This window comes from Hemicordylus capensis, chromosome 5 (genome assembly GCF_027244095.1).
Source record: "Hemicordylus capensis ecotype Gifberg chromosome 5, rHemCap1.1.pri, whole genome shotgun sequence".
Lineage (NCBI taxonomy): Eukaryota > Metazoa > Chordata > Lepidosauria > Squamata > Cordylidae > Hemicordylus > Hemicordylus capensis.
Window position 1 is genome coordinate 41,414,260 of NC_069661.1, and position 22,756 is coordinate 41,437,015.

Sequence of the window (22,756 nt, forward strand, 5' to 3'; positions counted from 1 at the left end):
CCATTATTTTACAGTGCAGAGCCATTTCATCCCCCCCTCCCATTTTTTTGGCAAATATTTGCCTAAAATTTGACTGATTTGGGGGCATTGCAGGAGAGCTAGAGACCTGGAGAATAAGGTTCTGTGCTTTTCTCTTCTTATTTCTGCCCCCCACATGCTTTTTGGCCCTTTTGTTGGTGTGAGGAACCTAACCCCTAGATTCCCATGGCGTAAGATTTCTTTTATTCATGGTTTCTGTATTTGCACCTATAGGTGAGGACAGAACCCCCATGAATAAAGAGGGCCTCCTGTATTGATATGTATGATAGTACATATGATTTGTAAAAAGCTTTATGTTCTTGACCTTGATATCGTCTGCCGTTATTCCATTGTTACAGCTGAAGAACCAAGGATGAGAAGGTGACACACATTACTACTCCAAAAACATCAGCAATAGCAATAAATACCAGAATTTAGAACTGGGAAATTAGTAAATAACCATGCCCTATTAAAGCATGATAAAAATTAAACAGAACCAGTCTATTGATGTTATCATGTTGACTAGTGGTATTATTACTGCTAGTAACTGGTTAATTGCTAAGATCATAATCCTGTTTATAGAGTGTTTGCTGAGTTCAATGTTTCAAATACTTTTCTGTATCATTTCAAACTGATCAGGGTTCAATTAAAGATATAACTAAAGATGAAATCAAATCAAGTGATCTTCTCTGTAAGGCTGAGCTTCAGTTTTGGAGCAGCTCTAGTGACACTGATAAATCACTGCAACTTAACTTTTGGAGTTTATCAAATCACACTCGACTCATGAGTTTACAATCTCATTAGGGATATGTACTGTCCTTAAATGAATCAAAAAGTGGTCCTTATAGCAACCAAAAGAAAAAAGAAAAAAAGACCCAAACAATTCCCTTTACATATTTGCTATAATAAGACATTCAGAATTTGGCTTTCACACCAGATTGTTTTTCCCAACACTAGAGGGCAATATATTCCCATTTTTCTCAGGCAAGAATTGGTATCCCCTGTTTATCCACCAGGATAGCTGATAGCTGAATGGATCTGCAATCAAGGCAAGAGGTCAGAGCAATCTAAAGCAACAGGTGAAGCACCAATTCTGGGCTTTAATGCTAAAACAATATAATTTAAGTGCTAATCAATCATATACTGCAATTGCTTTATTATTTGCAAAAGGTCTTCAGCTGCAGCACAAATGAAGACCATGACTTTAGAAGACTTCCGTTTTTTCCCTTTGCATCTTTACCATATTTTTTTCATTCCCCTTGGGTGACTTGGGCACCAGAACTCTATGCTATGAAAATAATATTTGGTGATAAAGAAAGGCTGCTTTCTAAGCAAGTTATTGATACTACACTAAACATCATCCTTGTTAGATGGAAACTTCCCAACCAACTTTGACTTCGGGTTTATTTTTTAATGCCACCCACACAATTTGATAGCCTGGAAGTTATGAGAATGAGATTCATTTGGGGGGGATTTCCCTCCAGTGTTCCCTCTAACAGGGATTCCTAGATGTTGTTGACTACAACTCCCAGAATCCGTAGCTGCAATGGCTTTTGCTTGGGGATTATGGGAGTTGTAGTCAACAACATCTGAGAATCCCTGTTAGAGGGAACACTATTCCCCTCTATATTAAAACAACATAGGGCATGAACCAACTAAAGTTATGCAGATATCAATGGGAGTGTTCTATTAACATCCATGGGATCTCAAAGGGATTAACAGATACTTTCTCTGTGAACTGTAGTGGTGCCAGTCATGTGGTTCCATGATTATTGTTGAACTGGCCAAAGGCAACAGAACATATGAGTAGCTTCATATGAGATGAGGGTCATAAAGTTGTTAGACAGCTGCTGGAATTAGCAGCATAGAAGGGACTGTGCATGTTTGCCAGTTAAAGCTAGAGTTTTCTAATCATAAAAAACAGGTGTAAACAGACATTTCAACCTTGCATACTCAACTAGTGCTATAGTAGTTTCGAGGATAAAGGCACACCTGGGGGTCTTTGCAAATACCTCAAACACCAAGCATACATTCTCCACACCCTCAGTTTTCTAATGTCACATCTGTTATCCATACTGATGAACCACAGGGATGTGCACGAACTGAGGAAGCATGCAGCTTCCTGCTGTGGTGGTGCTTGTCTCAAGAACCCACATGCAGCACCAGCACACACATGGCGTCCACACATGACACCCCTCACTTTGTGCACATCCCCAGTGAAGTAGTTCCAGATTAAATGGCAGAAGGATGCATACAGACTTCTACATGTGGGACGTTGTACTGATAAATCCTGTTTCTTGTTACTTATTGGGAATCTGGTGACATTTCCTTGTGGAAATTCTGAGACAATTCCTTGTGTGTGGATTCTTAGACATCCCTTCAGGTGCAAATGAGTGGCTTGATTTCAGTTTCCTTTCTCCTTCTTGTTAGTTAGTCACTGAACCCTCTAGTGACTGTTGCTGGTGTCTATCTTATGTTTCTTTTTAGATTGTGAGCCCTTTGGGGACAGGGATCCATCTTATTTTATTTTATTTATTATTTCTCTATGTAAACAGCTTTGGAAACTTTTGTTGAAAAGCAGTATATAGATAGTAGTAATAATTTTAATTTTTCTAGGGACTAGAGACCCTGTCCCGAATATTATGTCTTCTCCCAAGACTGATGATTAATAAAGTCCTCAGTCTCTTATGCTGTTATATCTGGAATTATTTCATTGAGGTTCAGGGGATCCCAACCTCAAGATTATTTTATGACCACATTAGCAAACAACCATTGATATACCAACCATCATGCACATGTCTGTACTCTATACCCTTCTAGATCAATTGAACAAATGATTATGCATGCTATAATCACAGAGAAACAAACCCTGGGGCCTTTTCTTAAGGGCTGTACACTGCTTTATCAAGCAGACCACACACATATTTCAAAAGAAACATCCTAAGGATCATCAAGAACATTTCCATTGCCGTAATAAACAGGACACCTGGAGGAAGAGGCTTATTTCCTTACAAACAGTTTGTAAACAGAGTGCTTTTTCACTCTCTGCCTGTGGTATATTATGGTCTGGATTAAGTGGGATGATCTGTGGAGATGTTTAGATTGATGATCCTTCCTTTGAAGATGCGCCTACCTTTGCCTGATGGACCATTGGCTGGACTAGAGTTATTTACCTTTGTAACCATTTCTATCCTGCTCTTCCTCCAAGGACCCCAGAGCATCATCCATGGTTAAATTTATTCACACAACAACCCTACAAATAGGTCAGGCTGAGGGATACGTGTCTGGCCTAGCCACCCAGGGAATTTCATGGCTGGATGGGGATTTGAACTTGGGTCTCCTAGTCCTGATCTAACAGTTTAACCACTATACCACACTGGATGTTGAGATTATCCTAGCCAATGTTTCCTTCTTGTATGTTTTCTATTGAATTATACCACACTGGCTCTCTGTTGTAATTTTTTTTGGGGGGGTAAAAAAAATGGCCTGCAGTTTCCCCCAAGAATGTTTTTCAAACCCTGAATAAGTAAGGTATTTTGACTTACGTTACAGAATGCAGACCTTTCTGTGAGCTTTTCCCCACTTTTGTTCAGCATCAGACCAAAAATATGGAAGTCAGCGTTCTCAAAAGATACATGCTGTTTGTTGTGACTATCCAGCTGTACCAGTATCAAACTTTGGATCACACTGACTAAATAGCCTACTCTAGCCTGGAGGGTGTGGTACTGGACTGCACTGGATGAGCACATTGAGTCCCCGAAGAAAGCTCATGCAGGCACTGCTTTAGTGAGTTTTCCTTAGTAGCAGCAATAAAGCAATCACTAACATTGCATCTCTGTAATGCACTTCCATCCAATTAGCATAAAACAAAATGTTGTACAAACACTTCTGGCCCTTTCATCACACAATAAAGATTATTCATCTGTGAGAAAGATGCAAAGTACCATTTCCAGTTTACAGAAGAGAGTTCAATGTAACCAAAACACTGGAATGTGAAAACACCCCTGAGACACTTCACTGGTCTTATAAAAAAATCTCGTTTTGGTTCTCTCACAATTCCTCAGATAATAACTTGGAAAATGGGCACACTTAGTCACACTGGAATCAATAGAATGTGCAGCCTGGCCTTTTGCATGTTTATTTAGAAATAAGTCCTACTGTGTGCAATGGGCTTATTCTCAATAAGCGTGCATGAGATTGGAGTCTGTGATACAGTGGCTGACATCTTGAATAAATAGACTAGAGACAGTCTAAGTGAGATTTAGTAGTCCTTGAGAGCAGTGATATTTTTCAAGCAGAGACCACTTTGGCAAAACAACAACAACAAAACCTTCAGTGTGAGGGGCCTTCAGTTTCCCATTGTGCTGACCTCTGCAGAGTACTGTGCTTTTCTCAGTGCTGGGAAGGCCCTTTAAGAGAGATGGCGCCCTCGCTTAAGAGCTTTATGGGGAAAGCACCGGGAAAGGCTAAATTTCCCAGCATGCCATGGTGTAGGCACTCAAGATGGTGTAGGGCTTCAAGAGGGATGTTTCCCTTAAAGGAGCCACCCACCACACACACAAACACCAAGTGCTGGGCAAATCACAACACCGCCCAGTGAGAATATTGTCTCTGAATGGTGCCAGCAGGGGGACTGTGCAGAGTATTCACCTTTAGCCAAAGCTTCACACAGGCCTAATAAACAATTAGTCAGAGGGCTGCACTTTTGGCAGATGGGGTGTGTGTGTGTCCATCACTCTCCTCAGGGCCTTACATTGAAGAACACGGCTTTGGAGTAAATTATTGAGTAATTTATAATCAGGATCTCAGCCATTGCCTTTAATGGCTTTAGTTGCACCCTACACTCTCTAGATTGTGCCTTTTGAAACGGTTGGAGTTTATGCCAGTGAACTGGTTGAAGATGTGGTGCAAGTGATCAAGGGCGGATGAGCAGAGACTGGCACACAGCACTGTTCTTTTATGTCGGAGTCTTTCATTATAAAAAGACTCATTCCCAAGACTCCTTTTTATGTCCTTGCTCATGTTTCTAAAATCTGCAAATCTAATCCTTCTGTTCTGAACAACAACTTTCCTCCTTGCAAGTAATAAAGATATCAACTGAATAACTCAACAAAACTATGGCCAGCACCTAGACAATCCCCACGATGTTACAATTTGATGCATTAACATTTATCATTGGGATTTGAAAATGGTTTTTGGCTACATTTTGGACCTTGTGTCAACTCATTGCTCTGAGCCAATTTGATTTAATTGAATTTTGCAAGCAACTTTTTGTGAGATACTATCAAATGCTTTGGTGAAGTCCATATATATTACATTTACTGCTGTTTTTGTACCACTGCCAACAACACAATCAAGTTTCTGAGGTATGATTTGCTTTCCCCTTTCAGCCAAGAGACCTGCATTAATGCAACATTAAGGTTGCTCTGTTAGAAATAAAAAGGCCAGGCAATGCAAATTTGAAGCCTCAAACAGCAGCATTAATTTCCACACATACTCAGTGGGTTTTATGGCACACAGCTGGTGACCGAACAGCTACAGTAAACTAAAAGTATAACAGGAAAAATACCATCTATGTAATACACAACTCTTTTGTTCTCTTCCCCGCCAGTTCCTTTATTCTTCCTGTAGCTACTCTTCAAAGTGAAGCTCTTGTGCTTTCCTTGAACTTTGTGGGTAATACAGACAAGGACCCACAATTAACGCCATTTCACCCAGATCTGTAGGGACTAGGTGGCATGTGATACCCAACCTGGGCTCCTCCAGATGTTGCTGAACTACAACTCCCATCATTCCCAGCTGCAATTTATTGTGGCTGGGGATGCTGGGAGTTGTAGTTCAGCAACATCTGGAGGAACCCAGGTCGGGAACCACTGGTCTAGTACTTTGCAGCCGGGCTGGCTACCTCAATCAAAGTAATCAGAAAATCAGAATGGTCTCATTCTCATTTCTTTCCCATCATTTCTCCATGCACAGCACTCCCCTGTATTCTGATTTATAGTGATTAAAGCAAGAAATAACCAGTGCCTTATTATTCATAGCCACAGAACTGGAATCTTAGTACATGTGTTGTTGTGCTTGTAGCTTTTGCTCTCTGCTACTAATAACAGCTTTGGGGGAGGCATTGAATTGGCATGGGAAAAAGAGTTACACCCCTCTACCCTCATGCTGAGTGTCTGAGACAAATTTTTGTGCCCGACTTGCCCTCTGGAGCTAATAGCAGCACTGAGAGGAGCAATTTAAGTTGGCGACTCATTATGGGAACAAGAAACTATGCCTCCTCTCCAACTATGCTGTGGCCACATGGTGTGATCCAACCTCTTCCCATCCCTCAACAACTACTTGTTTAAAAAGACATTAGAAGTTTCAGTCACAGAACTCCTAGGCTTCATCCCCTCTTATCACAAGAGGGAGGAGTGTATGCCTGTAACTCCTTCTCAATTCCATGAACCATCCTGCTGCTGCATAATTGTAGAGGGGTCAGTTCATCCAAACCACCCTCTTGCACACAAATTGGTAGTTAATTCATGTACTGAGGGGTAGTGTGGATGAAGCCCCCCACTCTCACTATTATACAGAGTGAGACAGCATGCTGGTTGTGGGGGAGACACACATGCATGTGCTCTTGTGCCATGTGATGTGGAGAAGCCAGTGGATATATCATCCAACTGGCCCCCTCACATCGGTTTGGCCCATTATCTCTAGGAAGTCATACCTGATTAGCGAAGTATTTACTATCTGCATGGTTGAATTCAATGCACTCCACGTATGATCCTCCTGGGTCACAGAGGGGAGGCAAATATTAATTCACAACAATAAAGACTCTGCTTAGCATGGGGGACAATTCTTGCTTGCTTCCCCAAGACCAGCTCTCCTCCTAACAGAGTGCACTGCAGGTATGTGATGGAGGCCTATGTACAACCTTCCCGGTCCCTCCCCACATGCGTAAGCAGATGCAACTTCTCAGTTCTGCCTGCACTCCAGAAGTGATCTGTAAGAGAGGAAACACATCAATGAGGGCCATGTCCCCATTGTCTTTCTTACATGTGCACTTTGTTAGGATGTCAGCCATATAAGATTCCTCCACACAGATTTTTCATGGAAAATCAAAATCACACAATTCTGAATTTCAATACACTATTTCCCCATATAGCATTGTAAAACTCATTCTTAAGCATGATCATGAAGAAACTTGCTGCAATAGGGGAGATCCCAAGTCTTACTGGGGTATATGAAGCTGCTTTATACTAAGTGAATCAATCTTTATACTTCTAAGCAAAAGTGTTTAGGATGAAGCCACTAGTTCTGTTGATTTCAGAAAAACCCACTTAAACCAGCATACATCTGCTTCACTAGTAGAGTGAACACAATAGTAGAGTGGGTTGCATAAAAACTTCCCTGTCCACTAGTTTACAGTAAGATATGTGCATATTTGTAAAATCTTCAAGATTATATGCAGCTTTGCATTACTGTGGTTGATCTGATATCTTTAAAAACAGAGAATATCATTGTTACAAAGTACGGTTACCTAGGGATATGCAGCATGCATAATCTTCTGTGTGCAGTGGAGTGGTACATCCAGTACTTGTTTTATTTTCTTTCAGTGATTGCTCGTGCAGTTTTATTTCTTTGCAGTCATTTTAACAACTGTTAGATCAGATCTATGTATGATTAGGACTTGACACAGCATATGAAGAATTATTCTGAGGTTCCTGGAGGAAATATAAGTGTGCTCCATGATACATGCACCATCTGGGTCTTTTCCCCCCTACAGGGAAGAAACTTTCTTAGAGGAACAAAGCCATCGATCACAACTAGAAATATGATTCCCTGCCTCTCCACTGCTTATGGTTGGAGTGTTAGTAGGTGGAGGCCACAGCTCAGTGGTGGAACATGTGCTTTGCATACAGAAGGTCTCAGAGTTAGTCCTTGGCATCCCCTTCTCTGAAACCTCGGAGAGCTGGGTTTCCACTGCACAGTTCTTGTGGACTGTGCAGCACCTCACTGACCTAAGATCAGAGCATGTACACTGATTCCATGCAATTCCAAACCTCGTCCATGTCATAGAGGTTTGGCACGCAGCATTCCCAAGGGCCCCAAAAGGTATTTATTGAATAGGTTATGTGGTGTTTTTCATTAATCCATTCCTTGATCCAGGCCAGCTTTTGAAAGCAGTTACTTGAATGCCAGTCTTGGAGTAAAGGTGGGGCTAACAAACAACCAGCAGCAAGAGTACGGAAAAGTGGTCTGCACTTGCCTCTCTGTACATAATATCTATTTCATTAAACTGTTAATATTCCTGATTTGACTCCTTGCATACCACAACCCCTTCACTTGGATTCTACAGGTTCTTACTGAGAGCTAGAATCTGGTTCTTATTGAAAGCTCAAAGCTGGCCAGCTGATTATTGCTTGCTTGCTTGCTTATTTGTTTGTTTGTTTGTTTGTTTAAAAGATGTATATCCTGCCTTTCTATCAGCTTTGACATTGAGAGAGGCTAAATTGCCGTGCACGCAGGACAGGGCCTTCTCTTTTGCTGCCCCCAGGCTCTGGAATGCTCTTCCAGTGAATGTCTGCTCTTTGACATCTCTGGCTGCATTTTTAAAAAGCCAACTAAAGACCTTTTTATTTGTTCAGGCTTTTACCCCTCAGGGGTTGCCAAGCCTCTCAGCTTTTCTGCTTCTGATGTCTTTTTGTATGGTTTTTGCTTTTGGTGTTTTATGGTTTTTACTGTTTAATCAATTTTAAGGTCTTAAATGATTTTTATGGAATTCTATTGTATTTTAACTTTCAGAAACAACCTCGGGATGCTTTATGAAAGGCGGTATAAAAATTGAACAATAAAATAAAATAAACTGCATGGATCTTCTGTTACAATGTACACAAAACTCTGTGCATTATCAGCCAAAACCTATGTTAGGACCAACAAAAAAGACATAAAATCTCTCACAAGTTTTCAAGTGTGTCAGAACTTCTGAGCATGGTGAATCAGCTTATAACAGTTTTTAAATGGATTATGGAGTTCAGCAGACTTGCACTGGTAGTCTTTAGCACTACCAGGTGACAAAGACTATCTCAGGCTTCACTCAGGCTTCACTCAGAGCTTCTGGGAGTGTAGATTCTGGCATAGCCAACACAACAGCTGCCCTCTGTTGATGGTAAGGATCCACCAAGGCTGCTGGTGCAACTTGAAAGACAATCCAGACAGTGTAGCATGAGAGGTTACTGTAGAACAGGGCTGCTCAGCTTTGGCCCTCCAGCTGTTTTTGGACTACAGCTCCCATAATCCCCAACTACAATGGCCAATAGTCAGGGATTATGGGAGTAGTAGGCCAACATCTGCAAGAGGGCTGAAGTTGAGTAGCCCTGTGGTTGAATGACTTAAAACCACTTTTGCACAGTGCTGCTTCCATTGGAAACCATGGAAGGAGCACTGTGCAGCAGCCCAGCTACTCAGAAGTGGGTTTAAGCCATTCTGCTGCAGTCCTGTTATGCTATAGCATTTAGGCTGCCTTTCAAGTTCTGCAAGCAGCCCTGGTGGGTCCCTAGCGTTGATGGAGTGCTGTCCATTCAGGAGCGGAGCCACGATTGTGCAAGCGGGTTCAAAGTACCCGGGCCACCAATGAAAGGGGCCACCAAAACCTACGGAGGGGGATGGCTCAGGCTCCTGTAGAGCTCCTGTAGAGCTTACCCTCCTCTCATGCCCGGGCTCCTGAGAGCCCTGAGCAAACTCTCTGCTTGTTATTTTAGGTAGCGCTGGCTGCCTGAGAGGACATATTTCCCTTTCTCTTCCTCCAGGGAGGGAGCCTGAGCTTCTATGGAGCTTGAGTCATGCCCTCGTGCATGTGACATCATGCACATGGGGCATTACTGGAGGGGGCTGCCAAGCAGTGCCGGACCCAGGCCGCCGTTTTGCTGGCTCCACAACTGTGCCCATCATCACTATTAATTCCATAGTTCTGGCTTGGAGCCTGACATAGGGGAATATTGGAGAACATAGTTGGAACATGAGAAGCTGCATTGATTTGAGAAACAAAGATCCAAGGAAAACACTTTACAAGTAAGTACTTCTCCCTCCCTCCCTCTCAGATGCCCACTCCACATCCTGCATCACCTTCTGAAGCCACTTTGTATTTCAGACATCACCTGTCAGCACAGGATGCTGCTGCCAAGAGGAGAGGGCTAAAGCTGAGTCAATGGTTCTTGAATCCCGGCGACATAGTCCAACTTGTATTTGCAGGAATGTGTGCAAATTGCACACCGTTTTTATTACTGCAGCATTTTGCTCTGCCTCTCCATGGATATTCATGGAAGGACTCGTGCATCTGATTCTTTGCCCAACAGATTCTTTGCCCAACAGATTCTTTGCCCAACAAATACAGTTTGGGATAATTGTTCACGCCAGTAGAACCACTTTATCTGCCAATCAAGCCTGATAGATTACCCCAACATCTCTACTTTTGTAGTTTAAATAACATTTCTAATACCATGGATATGATCTGAAGCACTTTGGACACACAGGCATCTCATTTGAGAAAGGATAACGCTCCATAAACCTGGAATGAGAATCATTCTTGCTCACAAGAGCCTCCACCGATCAACTGGAAAGTCCAAGCCACACTGAAGCCATTCCTTTGTTTGGTTAAACTGAAGTAAGCCGTCTCACCCACTATATGAATAAGAACATCCCTGGATTGGCTTAGTGGTGCACATAGAAAGGGATACCTTCTAGATATCTTCTGTTGTGAACTAGGGATGATAAGAAATTTCAAAAAAGTAAAATTTGAAGAGTTTCTGGTTTCCTCCATGGAGAAAATAGAATTTGGAGGAAATTTCAGGGTTCATCTCAAGGAGAAATGTAAAGCGAAAAATATCTGAGAATTCGTCCATATCCCTATTAAGAATGCCAGACGTTCCTTTGCTCCTAAGGGAGCTCTTGGGCAGGGATATTGCCTTTGTGAACAGGGACAAGTCTCTGGCAGCAGTATGGTGCATTCTAGCAATCTTCTCCAACCATCCAAACTTCCCAATGTCAGCCTTGACTTAAGATTAAAAGGCTGATTCAATTGACTGTTTCAGTGTATCACAATGTGGGCTGCTGTACTCATTACTGAAGGTTTGGCAAAGCGGTCATCTACTTCTGCATGAGCAGCACAGACTCACCCTTTCCTGAAATGGGATATATTGATTGCATCCTATGGGAAGCGGTTTTTCATTTCCAAGCAGGAACTTGATTGTTATTACTTGCAGGATTCTCTCTTTTAATTAACTAAGCGGAATACGTATTTGTCCCCTAAGGGCTGCGGAAACCAAGCTTGCGGCCGAGAACTGGCTGAGCTCAAAAGCATGGCTAGATTATTCCTCTAGGACAAGACACATCTTCCTGATGCAAGACAGGATGCCACATGCCCAGTTGCTAGCCTGTGCTATGGGGCATATGTTATTAGTTTCCAGCTACTGCACACTCTTGATGCCAATCGACTGTGTACACCACACCCTATTACATTTCAGCTTCTTGAATGATAGAGTAATTTGCAGTGCATCAACATTGTGTTGGATTGCTGCCTTCTCCAGCACACTCTTGGGTACTATTAAAGGATGCCAAATGTTCTCCTTCACACATTCAGTGGCAATCAAGAGCTGCTGCTTTGTTCTCTGTCCTTTCCCACCAGGATTTGTCTAAACTGCAAAACAACCCTTCAGTCACTGCATTGCATTTTAGACCAATTTCCCTAGCTACCCCATACAAGCCAATCCATATCATGACCACAAAACCACATCAAAACAAAGGCTATACAGTGTGTTTTTTCTTCTTCCCATTAGCTAAAGCTCTGAGTGCATGCAACTCCAACTGATCAGCCAGACTGCCTCCTCAAGTACGTAGGCAGCATAGGGAGCCCTATCAGAGAGCAGTCAGTGTTCCCTCTAATAGGGATTCTAAGATGTTGTTGACTACAACTCCCATAATCCCTAAGCAAAAGCCATTGCAGCTGGGGATTCTGGGAGTTGTAGTCAACAACATCTCAGAATCCCTGTTAGAGGGAATACTGTTCACAGTTTAGGGTTTCATTTTCCAAACCTGGATTATTATTATTTTTTTAAAAAAAACCTTTTCCACACTGTATCTTTATCCACTCATTTCCCAAGGCTCTTGCTTGAGCACCATCATCTGGGAAGGCAGAGAAGCGGGAGAAGTGGATCTGTCTCAGATCACTGCCTTCTGGATCTGAGCCATCTCTAATGATGCGGCAGTAATGGCACAGTGCTGAAATTCCACACTAAGGGTTGGTTCCAATTATACTGGCCTCAGCACATGTGAAGAAGGTGGGTATGCACCAAGAGTGCACCTGCCCCTTTCTCACTGAAGGGCATCCCAAAGCGCTGTTGTGACATCCTTCGAATGCATGAGATCATTCAACTGAAGTGCACCTCTACGTGAGCTGCAAAAGCCTGTTTCAACAGGTTTTGGAACACATGCAGAGGGATGATTCAGGTTACTGCCCTTCTCATGCAATTGAAGGATGTCCCGACAGTGCATCAGGATGTCCTTCAGTGACAAGGAAGCTGGTGTGCTCTTGGTGCATACTTGCCTTCTTTATGTGTGCTGGTGCTGGTATTGTCAGAACCGCCCCAAAGTAGATTTTGAAGTGAATGTCAGGGTTCTGCCTGATGCAAAACACCTGGGCCTTTTCAAGAGAGGCCAAATGAGTTTCTAAAAAAAAGAAGAAGAAGAAGGAAATTTGCTGGAGATTTCTGCACATTCCTATAAAGACAGGATCTTAAAGAGTGTGAAGTCAAACACCCCACACTCTGAGGACTATTTAGCTGTACTTTGAATTCAAAACTCCTTAGTTATTAGCTTTCTGTGCTCCACCATAAGGACCAAAGTCAAAGATTTATGTAAACAAAACTTTCTGGAAATGTCAGTGTTTTGTGTGCTCCTCAAAGAATTCAGGTGAATTAGATGAAATAATAATTAGGTGTTCATGGATGTCACATGGTGATATTATATGTTATCATGTGGTGATGTCATGTTCTGAGGCCCTCTTGTGCATCCCACCTGAGGTCCAGGTGGAGTGAGTGCTGAGAGGGCATTTTGAATAGTGGATCTTACTGTCCTGGGAAATCTGTACTGCTCCCATACTCTTTTTATCCCACTGGCTTTCAAAAACCCTTTTGTTCAGGCAAGCTATTGAACTGTTTGATCAGTGATCGGCTCTCCCTTTTTCTCTCTGGTTTTTAATCTCTTTCATTGATTGTTATGATTGGTACACTGGATGTTAGACACCTTGGGAGCTTTTTACTGGAAGACAGACAAGGAGGAACCAAAGCATATTTGTAGTGTTATGGCTCTGCCTGGGGATGTGCCGAAATGTGGAAATGCAACCATACTGCCCATGCCAATGGCTACCACATGTGCGCAGAGGCCATGTGTGTGCCAGCACCACTGGGAGATGCCCCACCAACGTGCGGTCATAGCTGGGGTGGGGGGGAGCGCTGGGATGGTGCCAGTGGCGGTGAGTGGAGGAGGAGCAGGACTTGCTCTACTCCTCTTTAAAGGGTTTGTGTAAGCCCTCGATTTTAAATTGAGGTACATGCGATTCAGCTAGTCAGATAATGTTTTGGCACATCTGTACTCTGCCACTCAGTTTAAGAACCACTGCTTTAGAGAATCAATTGCCAAGAAGTGGAAATAACATTCTCCATATGGTGCCATTCAAAGTTTAGCGTAGTTCTTGGTGTTGCCAGCAATTCACAGTATTGCATGTAAGGATTAGGTATGTGAATTCAGTGCATCTCATCCCTTGTAAGGTGCTCTCTCTCCCTCTCTCTTCTCTCCCCCCGCCTCTCTCCCACACATGCATGGAATCTGCTTTGGTGCGCTGTGATCTCAGTAGCATGTATGTGTAGAGAGATATGACTATATGGAGATAGGGCTGTAGCTCAGCGTTTGCTTTGTATGCAGGGGAAGACTCTGCCTAAAACCCTGCAGAGCACTGCCAGTCAGGAGAGACAATACTGAGCTAGAAGGACTAATGGTCTGGCTTGGTATAAGATAGTTTTCTAGGAATAAACTGATCACATGGACAGGGTTGTTCATGTGAATCTCTCTCATCTGAATGGGATTATTCCACACATCTGGCAGAGAGCCATATGTGTGGAATTTTTCAAATTTTCACACAACAGTGCCTCCCACATGGAGTCCCTGGGAAAGAGGCCTCAGCCTCATGGCAACAGGGCAAATTACCTAGAGGAATCACAGGTTACTGCACGTGATATAATATATAGGGGACTACTGCACACAGCCTAAGGTAATGTTGTACCTCTTTTTCCCCCACATGCAACATTATGCATTTCCACTTTTAGGAACCTATCTATCAATTGGTTCCCAATATTCTATCCTGCACTGCACTCTGTGGCCATGCCCTTTGCTCTTTCCAGGTTCATCACTTGTCTCTGCAGATAAGCACTGAATGCTTGTCTGGGTATGGGGGGGTGCAGCTCAGTGGTAGAGCACCTGTTTTGCATGCAGAAGGTCCAAGGTTCAATCCCTGACCTCTCCAAGTAGTAGGGATGTGCACAAACCTGTTCAGAGGCCCTTATACGGACTTCCAAACAGGTTCGAATACTGGGGGGGCAGGGTTCGAAGTTTGATGCGGGGGGTGCAACTTTAAGGGTGGGGGAAGGTGCACTTACCCCTCCCATCTCTTTCCCCCCACCAGTGCTTGTTGTGGGTAAAAACCTTCAGGGCAGCAGTGTACCTCCCTGCTGCCCCTTCCCCCTCCTCAGCCGGAAGTGGCCAGAAGTACCGGTGTGCGTGCGCACATCACACGCACCATCTGACATGCACGCACATGCACGTGATGGGCGCACATGCACCCGGTACTTCTGGCCACTTCCGGCCAAGGAGGGGGAAAGGGCAGCAGGGAGGTACACTGCCGCCCCAAAGGTTTTTACTGGCAACAAGCGCTGGCAGGGGGAAAGTGGTGGGAGGGGTAAGTGTACCCTCCCTCACCCTTAAAGCTGCCCCCCCCACTGGAATTGAACCCCCTCCCCACCATGGTTCCATGCACATCCCTACCAGATCGGCCTGGGAAAGAGTCTTGCCTGGGGAAGATGCTGCTGACAGTCTGTGTAGGCAATACACAGCTGGATGGACCAATGGTCTGACTTGACATAATGCAGTTTACTATGTTTCTAATGCAGGGACAGCAGAGGGTGTGGCCATGGAGTATGGTAATCTGGAGGAATGTAGAGATGCTCCCTCCCTCCCTCCCTCCCTCCAATTGGGTACAATACAGCCAGAACTGTAATGTCCACATAGGACTTCTTTGGAGATCTTGCAATATACAGACCCCACACAATCATTTTAAGACATAATTATAATTAGAATGTATATGTTCCACATAAATTGTTTCAGTAATACTGGTCAGTTTATTTAACTCCACAATCGATATAAGCTTTTATGTTGCTCATCAAAGACTCCTGAGGAAACTTAGCGGTCATGGGATAAGGGGACAAGTACATGTGTGGATTGCTAACTGGTTGAAAGACAGGAAACAGAGGGTAGGTATAAATGGAGAGTTTTCACAATGGAGGGAAGTAAGAAGTGGGGTCCCCCAGGGATCTGTACTGGGACTGGTGCTTTTTAATTTATTCATAAATGATCTAGAAGCAGGGTTAAGCAGCGATGTGGCCCAATTTGCAGATGATACCAAACTCTTCCGGGTAGTGAAATCCAAAACGGATTGTGAGTAGCTCCAAAAGGATCTCTCCAAACTGGGGGAGTGGGCGACAAAATGGCAAATGCGGTTCAATGTTAGCAAGTGTAAAGTGATGCACATTGGGACAAAAAACCCCAACTTCAAGTATACGCTGATGGGATCCGAGCTGTCAGTGACGGACTAGGAGAGGGATCTTGGGGTTGTGGTGGACAGCTCGTTGAAAGTGTCGACCCAATGTGCGGCAGCTGTGAAAAAGGCAAATTCCATGCTAGGGATCATTAGAAAGGGGACTGAAAATAAAACAGCTAACATTATAATGCCCTTATACAAAACTATGGTGCGACCACACTTGGAGTACTGCGTACAATTCTGGTTACCACATCTTAAAAAGGACATTGTTGAACTGGAGAAGGTACAGAAGAGGGCAACCAAGATGATCAGGGGCCTAGAGCACCTTTCTTATGAGGCAAGACTACAACACCTGGGGCTTTTTAGTTTAGAAAAAAGACATCTGCGGGGAGACATGATAGAGGTCAATAAAATCATGCATGGCGTGGAGAAAGTGGAGAGAGAGAGATTCTTTTCCCTCTCACACAACACTAGAATCAGGGGTCACTCCATGAAATTGATTGCCAGGAGGTCTAGGACCAACAAACGGAAGTACTTTTTCACACAACGCGTGATCCACTTGTGGAACTCTCTGCCACAGGATGTGACAGCCAACAACCTGGATGGCTTTAAGAGGGGTTTGGATGACTTCATGGAGGAGAGGTCTATCAATGGCTACTAGTCAGAGGGCTGTGGGCCACCTCCAGCCTCAAGGGCATGGTGCCTCTGAGTACCAGTTGCAGGGGAGTAATGACAGGAGAAAGGGCACACCCTCAACTCCTGTCTGTGGCTTCCAGTGGCATCTGGTGGGCCACTGTGCGAAACAGGATGCTGGACTAGATTGGCCTTGGGCCTGATCCAGAAGGATTGTTCTTATGTTCTTATGTTACCAACTGATGTCAACTGAGAAAGCCTGAGAGACCACACCCTGTTCCCTGTTCTACTCAGTGGCCTCCTTCAGACGTAAATTTGGGTCCCTTCCAATTTCGGACGAAATTGGAAGCTTCCTCTCTGCAGTTTCTCTAACTTCACAGAGGAGGGGGAACTGGCTATCTGGGCTTCTTTCTTTACTGAAGGACAGCCCTGGCAGCCAATAGCAGCCAAAGTGAGGGAGGAGCTTCCTCCCTCAATTCCAGTTGCAGGGCAACCATATGGCAGTACTAACGTGCGGATGTTATGCTGACAACACAGAACCAGAGGTCCAGGTGGCAGACCTCACTACAAAATGAAGGTACAAAGCACCAGCCGGGGAGGGAAACTGCATATCCATTTCTTGACAGGAATGCAGTTGCCCACATCCGGACATACAGTTTTCAAAACTAGATATCCCTTCACCTCCAGTTTCATATTATGTGTAAATGTAGCCCTTGAATTAGCTGCTGAGCTGAGATTTGAACCAGGGACTGCCAGTATGTTATCCATGCTCATCACCACACAGAGAATGGGGCAGGAAGATCCTATGTAGATAAACCTATATATACTCTCTTGGAAAATTAATGGCATAAAACAGTACACTTAATGTTCTAATTTGGACAAATGCTTTGGAAGCTGACATTGCAATCCTATGCACTTGATCATAGTTGGGCTTATGCCTAAGTAACATGTATAGGATTACAGTGCTAGCCATATAAAAGACATGACCACAGATACTATCTGTTAACAGTTGCGGAAAACTATTCTTATTGAGATTACTAGAAACAAATGCGCTCTCTGGTTTAGTATATACAATATTCATTTTCTTAATCCAGCCAGTTTTTATAGGTTAAACATTATTCTCATATAAAACTTGGTATGTAGGACATTACTCATCCTTTTTAGGGACAACTCTGTTCTGAGTGTCTGTCTTTCTGCATCTTCTGAGTGTCTTTTATACTGCCTAAAAAAAGTATTCTCTGTTTTTTATTAAGCACAGCCACCTTAGCTTCTCATTAGTGCAAAATGAAGGTTTGCCAGTATGAAATGAGAATTCTTCTGAGACAAAGCTCAGGTACAATGGCATCCTTTTACATAATGTGTTAATGAAGTTGAGCACCGAAAATATTCTTTCCAACAGCAATACCTGTCAGTTCTGGCAGCTGGCCAGTCTGTTTTGCTAGATGAGCTTCTACAGAATTTTGAAATAGGAGATGATATTCCAAGCATCAGGATACTGTTAGAACTGGAGTTCAGCTACCTGCTGTGTCACAGATGATCAGTGGGAGCAAAAGGTATTTTTAAATCTAGGTATGCATAGGAATGCTTTACAGCACAACTTCACCCCTTTTCAAACCAGAGATCACTGAAATGCAGGAATATATGAACAGCCTATAAGTATGTATAAAGTGTCCCAGTTCCTTGGCATGCAACATGGCAAATACTTGAGCCAAACTTCACACATTACAATCAACTAATATGTCCTTACACAGATACTGGTCAAATTTGCATGTAACACAGAACTGGGAGTCCAATGGAGCTGGGGTTCTGTTCCCCCTTCCCCGGGTTCTCCCGTCTGAATTTGGACATAAGGGAGAACTCCCTCTCATCACTCAGCATGACTGCAGAAAGGAGGGGGAACTGGCTGCTTCGGCTTCCTTCTTGACTAAAGGACAGCCCTGGCAGCCAATTGCAGCTGGAGGAAGGGAGGAGGTTCCTCCCTCAACTGTGGTGCCGACCAGGGTGATTGCAGTGCCACATTCAGACGTAATGCTGGCACTCCAGAACTGGAGTTGAAGGCAGCAAAACTCACTACAAACTGAAGATACAAATCAGAGTCTGGGAAGGAAACTGTGGGTCCATTTTTTGTCCAAACTGCAGTTGCATGCATTCGGACATACACAAATTTTAACCAGAGGCCCTTTATTTCTGGTTTCACATTATGTCTGAATGCGGTCAGTGTCTCCATGTAGGAAAAAAAAGGAAAATATGCACAGCTGGCCAAAGGCTTGCGGGCATTCAAATACCAGTGTACCATACAAACCTAGTTAACATTGTGGATTCCATTTGCTGAATATTATTTCTTTCAGAAGGTGATTCAATGGGCATTTATACGGTCCCATTCTTTTCATTAGTACAGTTTATGATGATAATTAGATTGTCATCATATCATAAAACTCATTATTAAGACCATTTTCTGGAGGGAGGTGACAGGGAAAGAAATTGCCCAGAACCATTTGATAAATTGGAAGTTGAACTGGTATTTTTAGCACATATGTGCCCAACAATATATTCACTGGACAGAGGAAACACTTGCTCTTTGCAGAATTTGTACACTTGATCAACAAAAACAAATAAACATGTTTAGATGCAGGTACAAAGGTACAAATATTCTAAATAAATCATTGGCTTTAACTTGCATGTTGGGAAAAGTTCCAAAATTTCTGATTTCCTTCAGAAAACTTTTCAGATATTAGGGATGTAATTGACTGAGTACAGGGAATCATTTTTGGTATATTGGAGGTGAGCTAAAGAAACCATATGTTCCAAGAGCACTTCCCTAATCATTCCATGCAGAAACAGCACAATGTGATTTAAACCACATTTCCTTAGATTCAAAATGCAATGTTATTTCATGAAGTTCCCTTTTCTCCTTTTGGTAAAAAATAAAATAAAATCTTATGAAATAAATCAGAGCACTGATTGAGTAGTTCATAGTTAACTTTTGAATTTTTCAAATATCCATAGAGGCTTTCCTTGCTTGAAAATATGACCCATACTGAGTTTTCCATTGGAGTCAATGCCTTCTTTCTCGTGGAAAGCATTTTACCACTAAAATGCCAATGGAGATGATGCCCTGTCAAATGAGGCATGTGCTAAAATAGCATTTTAATATCAGGATATTTTGTTCTTATTGGTGTTAAGAAATAGTTGGTATTCTGTACAGATTGAATAGTTATAAGACTTCCCAGACACTACAAAAGGAAGGAAGGAAGGAAGGAAGGACCACATTGTCAGACCATCTAGCAGTGATCAACAGTCACAAAGTTCTGTTCAGAAGTGCTGAAGTTATGGGCTTTTTAAAGGTAGTGGTTAATATATAAATTGTATAGAGCAGTTGGAGTTAATGACAAGCAAGTGGTGTGTGACTCAGCCATTGCTATTTATATTTAAAACTAATTCCCAGGCTTTGTTTTATTCTGTCAAATTGATGAGACAGAGGAGAACTATTCAGTAACATTACAGAAAGCGCTCAATGTGTGCCAGTTTGGCACTGAATGGTGAATGCTTGGCTTTCTGAAGATGATAAAGCATTCAGCATATGCTGGGAATCAAAGAGCAGTTCCAAATCTAAGACATGGCACAAGGTGTTAAAAAAGAATCTTCAACATTTCTGCCCAGAACTAAGTGTGGAGATCAGCTTGTCATGTGGAAGGGATGGTTTCTCTGATGAAGTAGTTCAGAAAAATATCAAAGCTAAACACTTTCCTTAATGTTAGTGAGATCTGGGCTAGAGTTCATCAAACCCTGGAGCCCCATTCGTGCAAGTGGGACTGCTTTGGAGTAACAGATTAGTGGACTGCAGCCAAAGTTACACTCCAATCCAGAACCAATTCCTCGTTTATTTCAGAGTTTCCTGCACCCCCATGGGCTTAATACCATAGCATGTGTGAGTCTGGAGTTTTCTGCTGCAAAATCAATGGAAAGGCATCTCAAATGCTACAATCCTATCCCGACTTGCCTGGGAGTAAGGACTGTTTGTTTAAGTAAGTAGGACTTACTATGGGAGTAAACACCCATAGGCTCAGGCTGCATGATTATTAGGAACTAGGGATCACAAAATATTTGCATCCCTCGAAACCCTTTATTTGTACATAGGGTTATCATAATTAGGAAGGGCAGAGCAGCAGGCTGTAAAGTGCGGGGGGATAACTTCAGAATAGTTATAGCTGCTTTTATATGGTCACACTGACTTCTTGTGTTTATGAATAACTTGATTCACTTCTAGGAACGGTTCTGTTTTGAGTATTTATTCCCAGCAGCAATGACTCTGAGCCAGAAGATAGAGCTGCTGGGATGCCCTGTTCTTGCTCTTAACTCTGTAGGCACTTTCTCTTTAGATCTGGTTGCATTCCCTGCACTTTCTTCCTGTCTAAAGCAATTGGTACTAGCAAGCACAGAACAATCCATCTCTCTTAAATGTCCCAGACAGCTGCTGTTCAACTACAAAACCAGTGGAACAGAACAAATCTGCCCATTCTACCTCCCTACCAGATTAGTTATCAGGGGAAGAGCTTTAAATGGCTCCATTTAAGTATCCTCCCAAGTAATCATAACCTTTTCATTGGCTTGTTTTGCCAGATTTTTAATAGACGTAAAGCTTACAGTGCAGTTATGTGTGTGTGTACTCCAAATGAAGTTCTGTTGAGTTCAAGGGGACTTACTCTCAAGTAAGCATGCACAGGATGGCAGCAAAAGAGTATGAAGTGCAACTCCAGGGTTAGATCATCAGTTTAATTCTTCCTGATTTTCCCCTTGTTTTCTGATTTCCTGTTAACTTAATTCTCCCTTTCAAACCGCGAGACAAAGATTAATCAATAAGTCAACATATATTGCTTTAATCTACCCTCAGCACACTTCTGTCTAGCTGATGGGAATACTTCTGCTCTGAAACATGAATGCAAAATAACAGGATTTCCTCCCAAGATATACTTTGTAAAAGGTGGGTAATATGTATAGCTTCCCTTCAGGCAAGCTGCCTTCATGTATTATGCTCATAACTGAACATGTACCACCTGTACATCAAAATGCATACAAAAAATGGGCACAACTCATCCTCAGCTATGCACAAACTATGGAATAACTCACCCTAAGAGAATTTCCAGGAAAGTCCATGCAGGGAATAGAAAATCTTCTTTTGAGATCTCATCCTTCAGTTCCAGGTAACGTAGGAGCTCTTTCTGTGCCTTTTCACAATGATCATGCTGGTATCTCAGGAAGACTCCTCCCGCTCCATCCCCTGTCCACTCAACTCCTCCGGAGCAGTCACATTTTATTTATACACAGAGCCCTTTTCCAAAACAAGCAGCCAGCTGGAAGGATTCAAACCTCTGTTCAGCACACCGTTAAAATGCAGCTTCCTTTTCGGACACACAAGACTTACACCAGGGAGCAGTCACAGAACAGCAAAAAGGCTATGAGAACTACTTAATCACCCGAATACCAGCTGCTGCTACTGCTGCTGTTGCTTTGCCTCTTGCTTAGCTGTAGTTGTCTCTCTCCTTCTCGCTCTCTCTTTTTCTCTCCCCTCATGTCTACAGAACTATAAAGGCAGCTTTGGAGGATTATGATTGGCAGAAACAGCCAATTCCTTCAGCTAATCATCCTCAAGGTTTTCAAGGACTAGAAGCTGTTGTGATGTCATTCAGTCAGTGTGGGGTTACACAGGAACACATGCCAGCAGAAGCTAATTCAGAGATCAGCTGCATTCTGCTCACACCCTGGTGATTGATAAGCTGTTCCTGGAGGATTTGCATAATCTGTCATTGTACTGTTGGACCACCTCCTTTATAACCTGGCTGTATTAAATCCGGGAGTGGGAATGCCACTTGCAGCTTTTGACATCTCCAGTTGAAGCTGTGAAAATAAAATCGCAGAGAAATGAGAAGTTTGAAGAGCGATTTTCCTGTCATCAAAAAGACAGACACAAAGCACGGGGGAAAGTTGAGCCGGAGAATCATCCGTGCTTAAGACTGACGGGGGCTCACCCTTCCAGCATTCAGAACAAAACCAGCCCTGTTTTAACCCAGAAATGTTACCAAGGCTGCTGGTTTAATAACAAAGTCTCAGTGTGTGTTTCCATGTCCAGGTCTGTATATATTTTGTGCTTTTTTAAAAAGACGGTTGACACACTGCACAATGTTACACATGTGGTGGAAGGTAATGTTTGCGCAGTTTGTTTTTCCATGTTAGTTTTTGTGCAAGAGCACTGTT

General features: G+C 43.0%; 1 protein-coding gene across 7 annotated transcripts in view; it reads right to left on the reverse strand.

Moving 5' to 3' along the window:
• The window catches only part of NDST4 (N-deacetylase and N-sulfotransferase 4), a 208,710-nt gene extending 186,642 nt beyond the window's left edge, over positions 1-22,068 (reverse strand). For 3 of the 7 annotated variants that reach the window (XM_053256601.1, XM_053256599.1, XM_053256597.1), the window contains exon 1: positions 21,632-22,067. The gene's annotated coding sequence lies outside the window, so the exon portion shown is untranslated. Of the gene's footprint in view, positions 1-21,631 lie in introns of all 7 variants that reach the window. The other 4 variants (XR_008308702.1, XM_053256596.1, XM_053256600.1 and 1 more) reach the window with 3 other exon arrangements.
• Between the last annotated feature and the right edge of the window lie 688 nt (positions 22,069-22,756).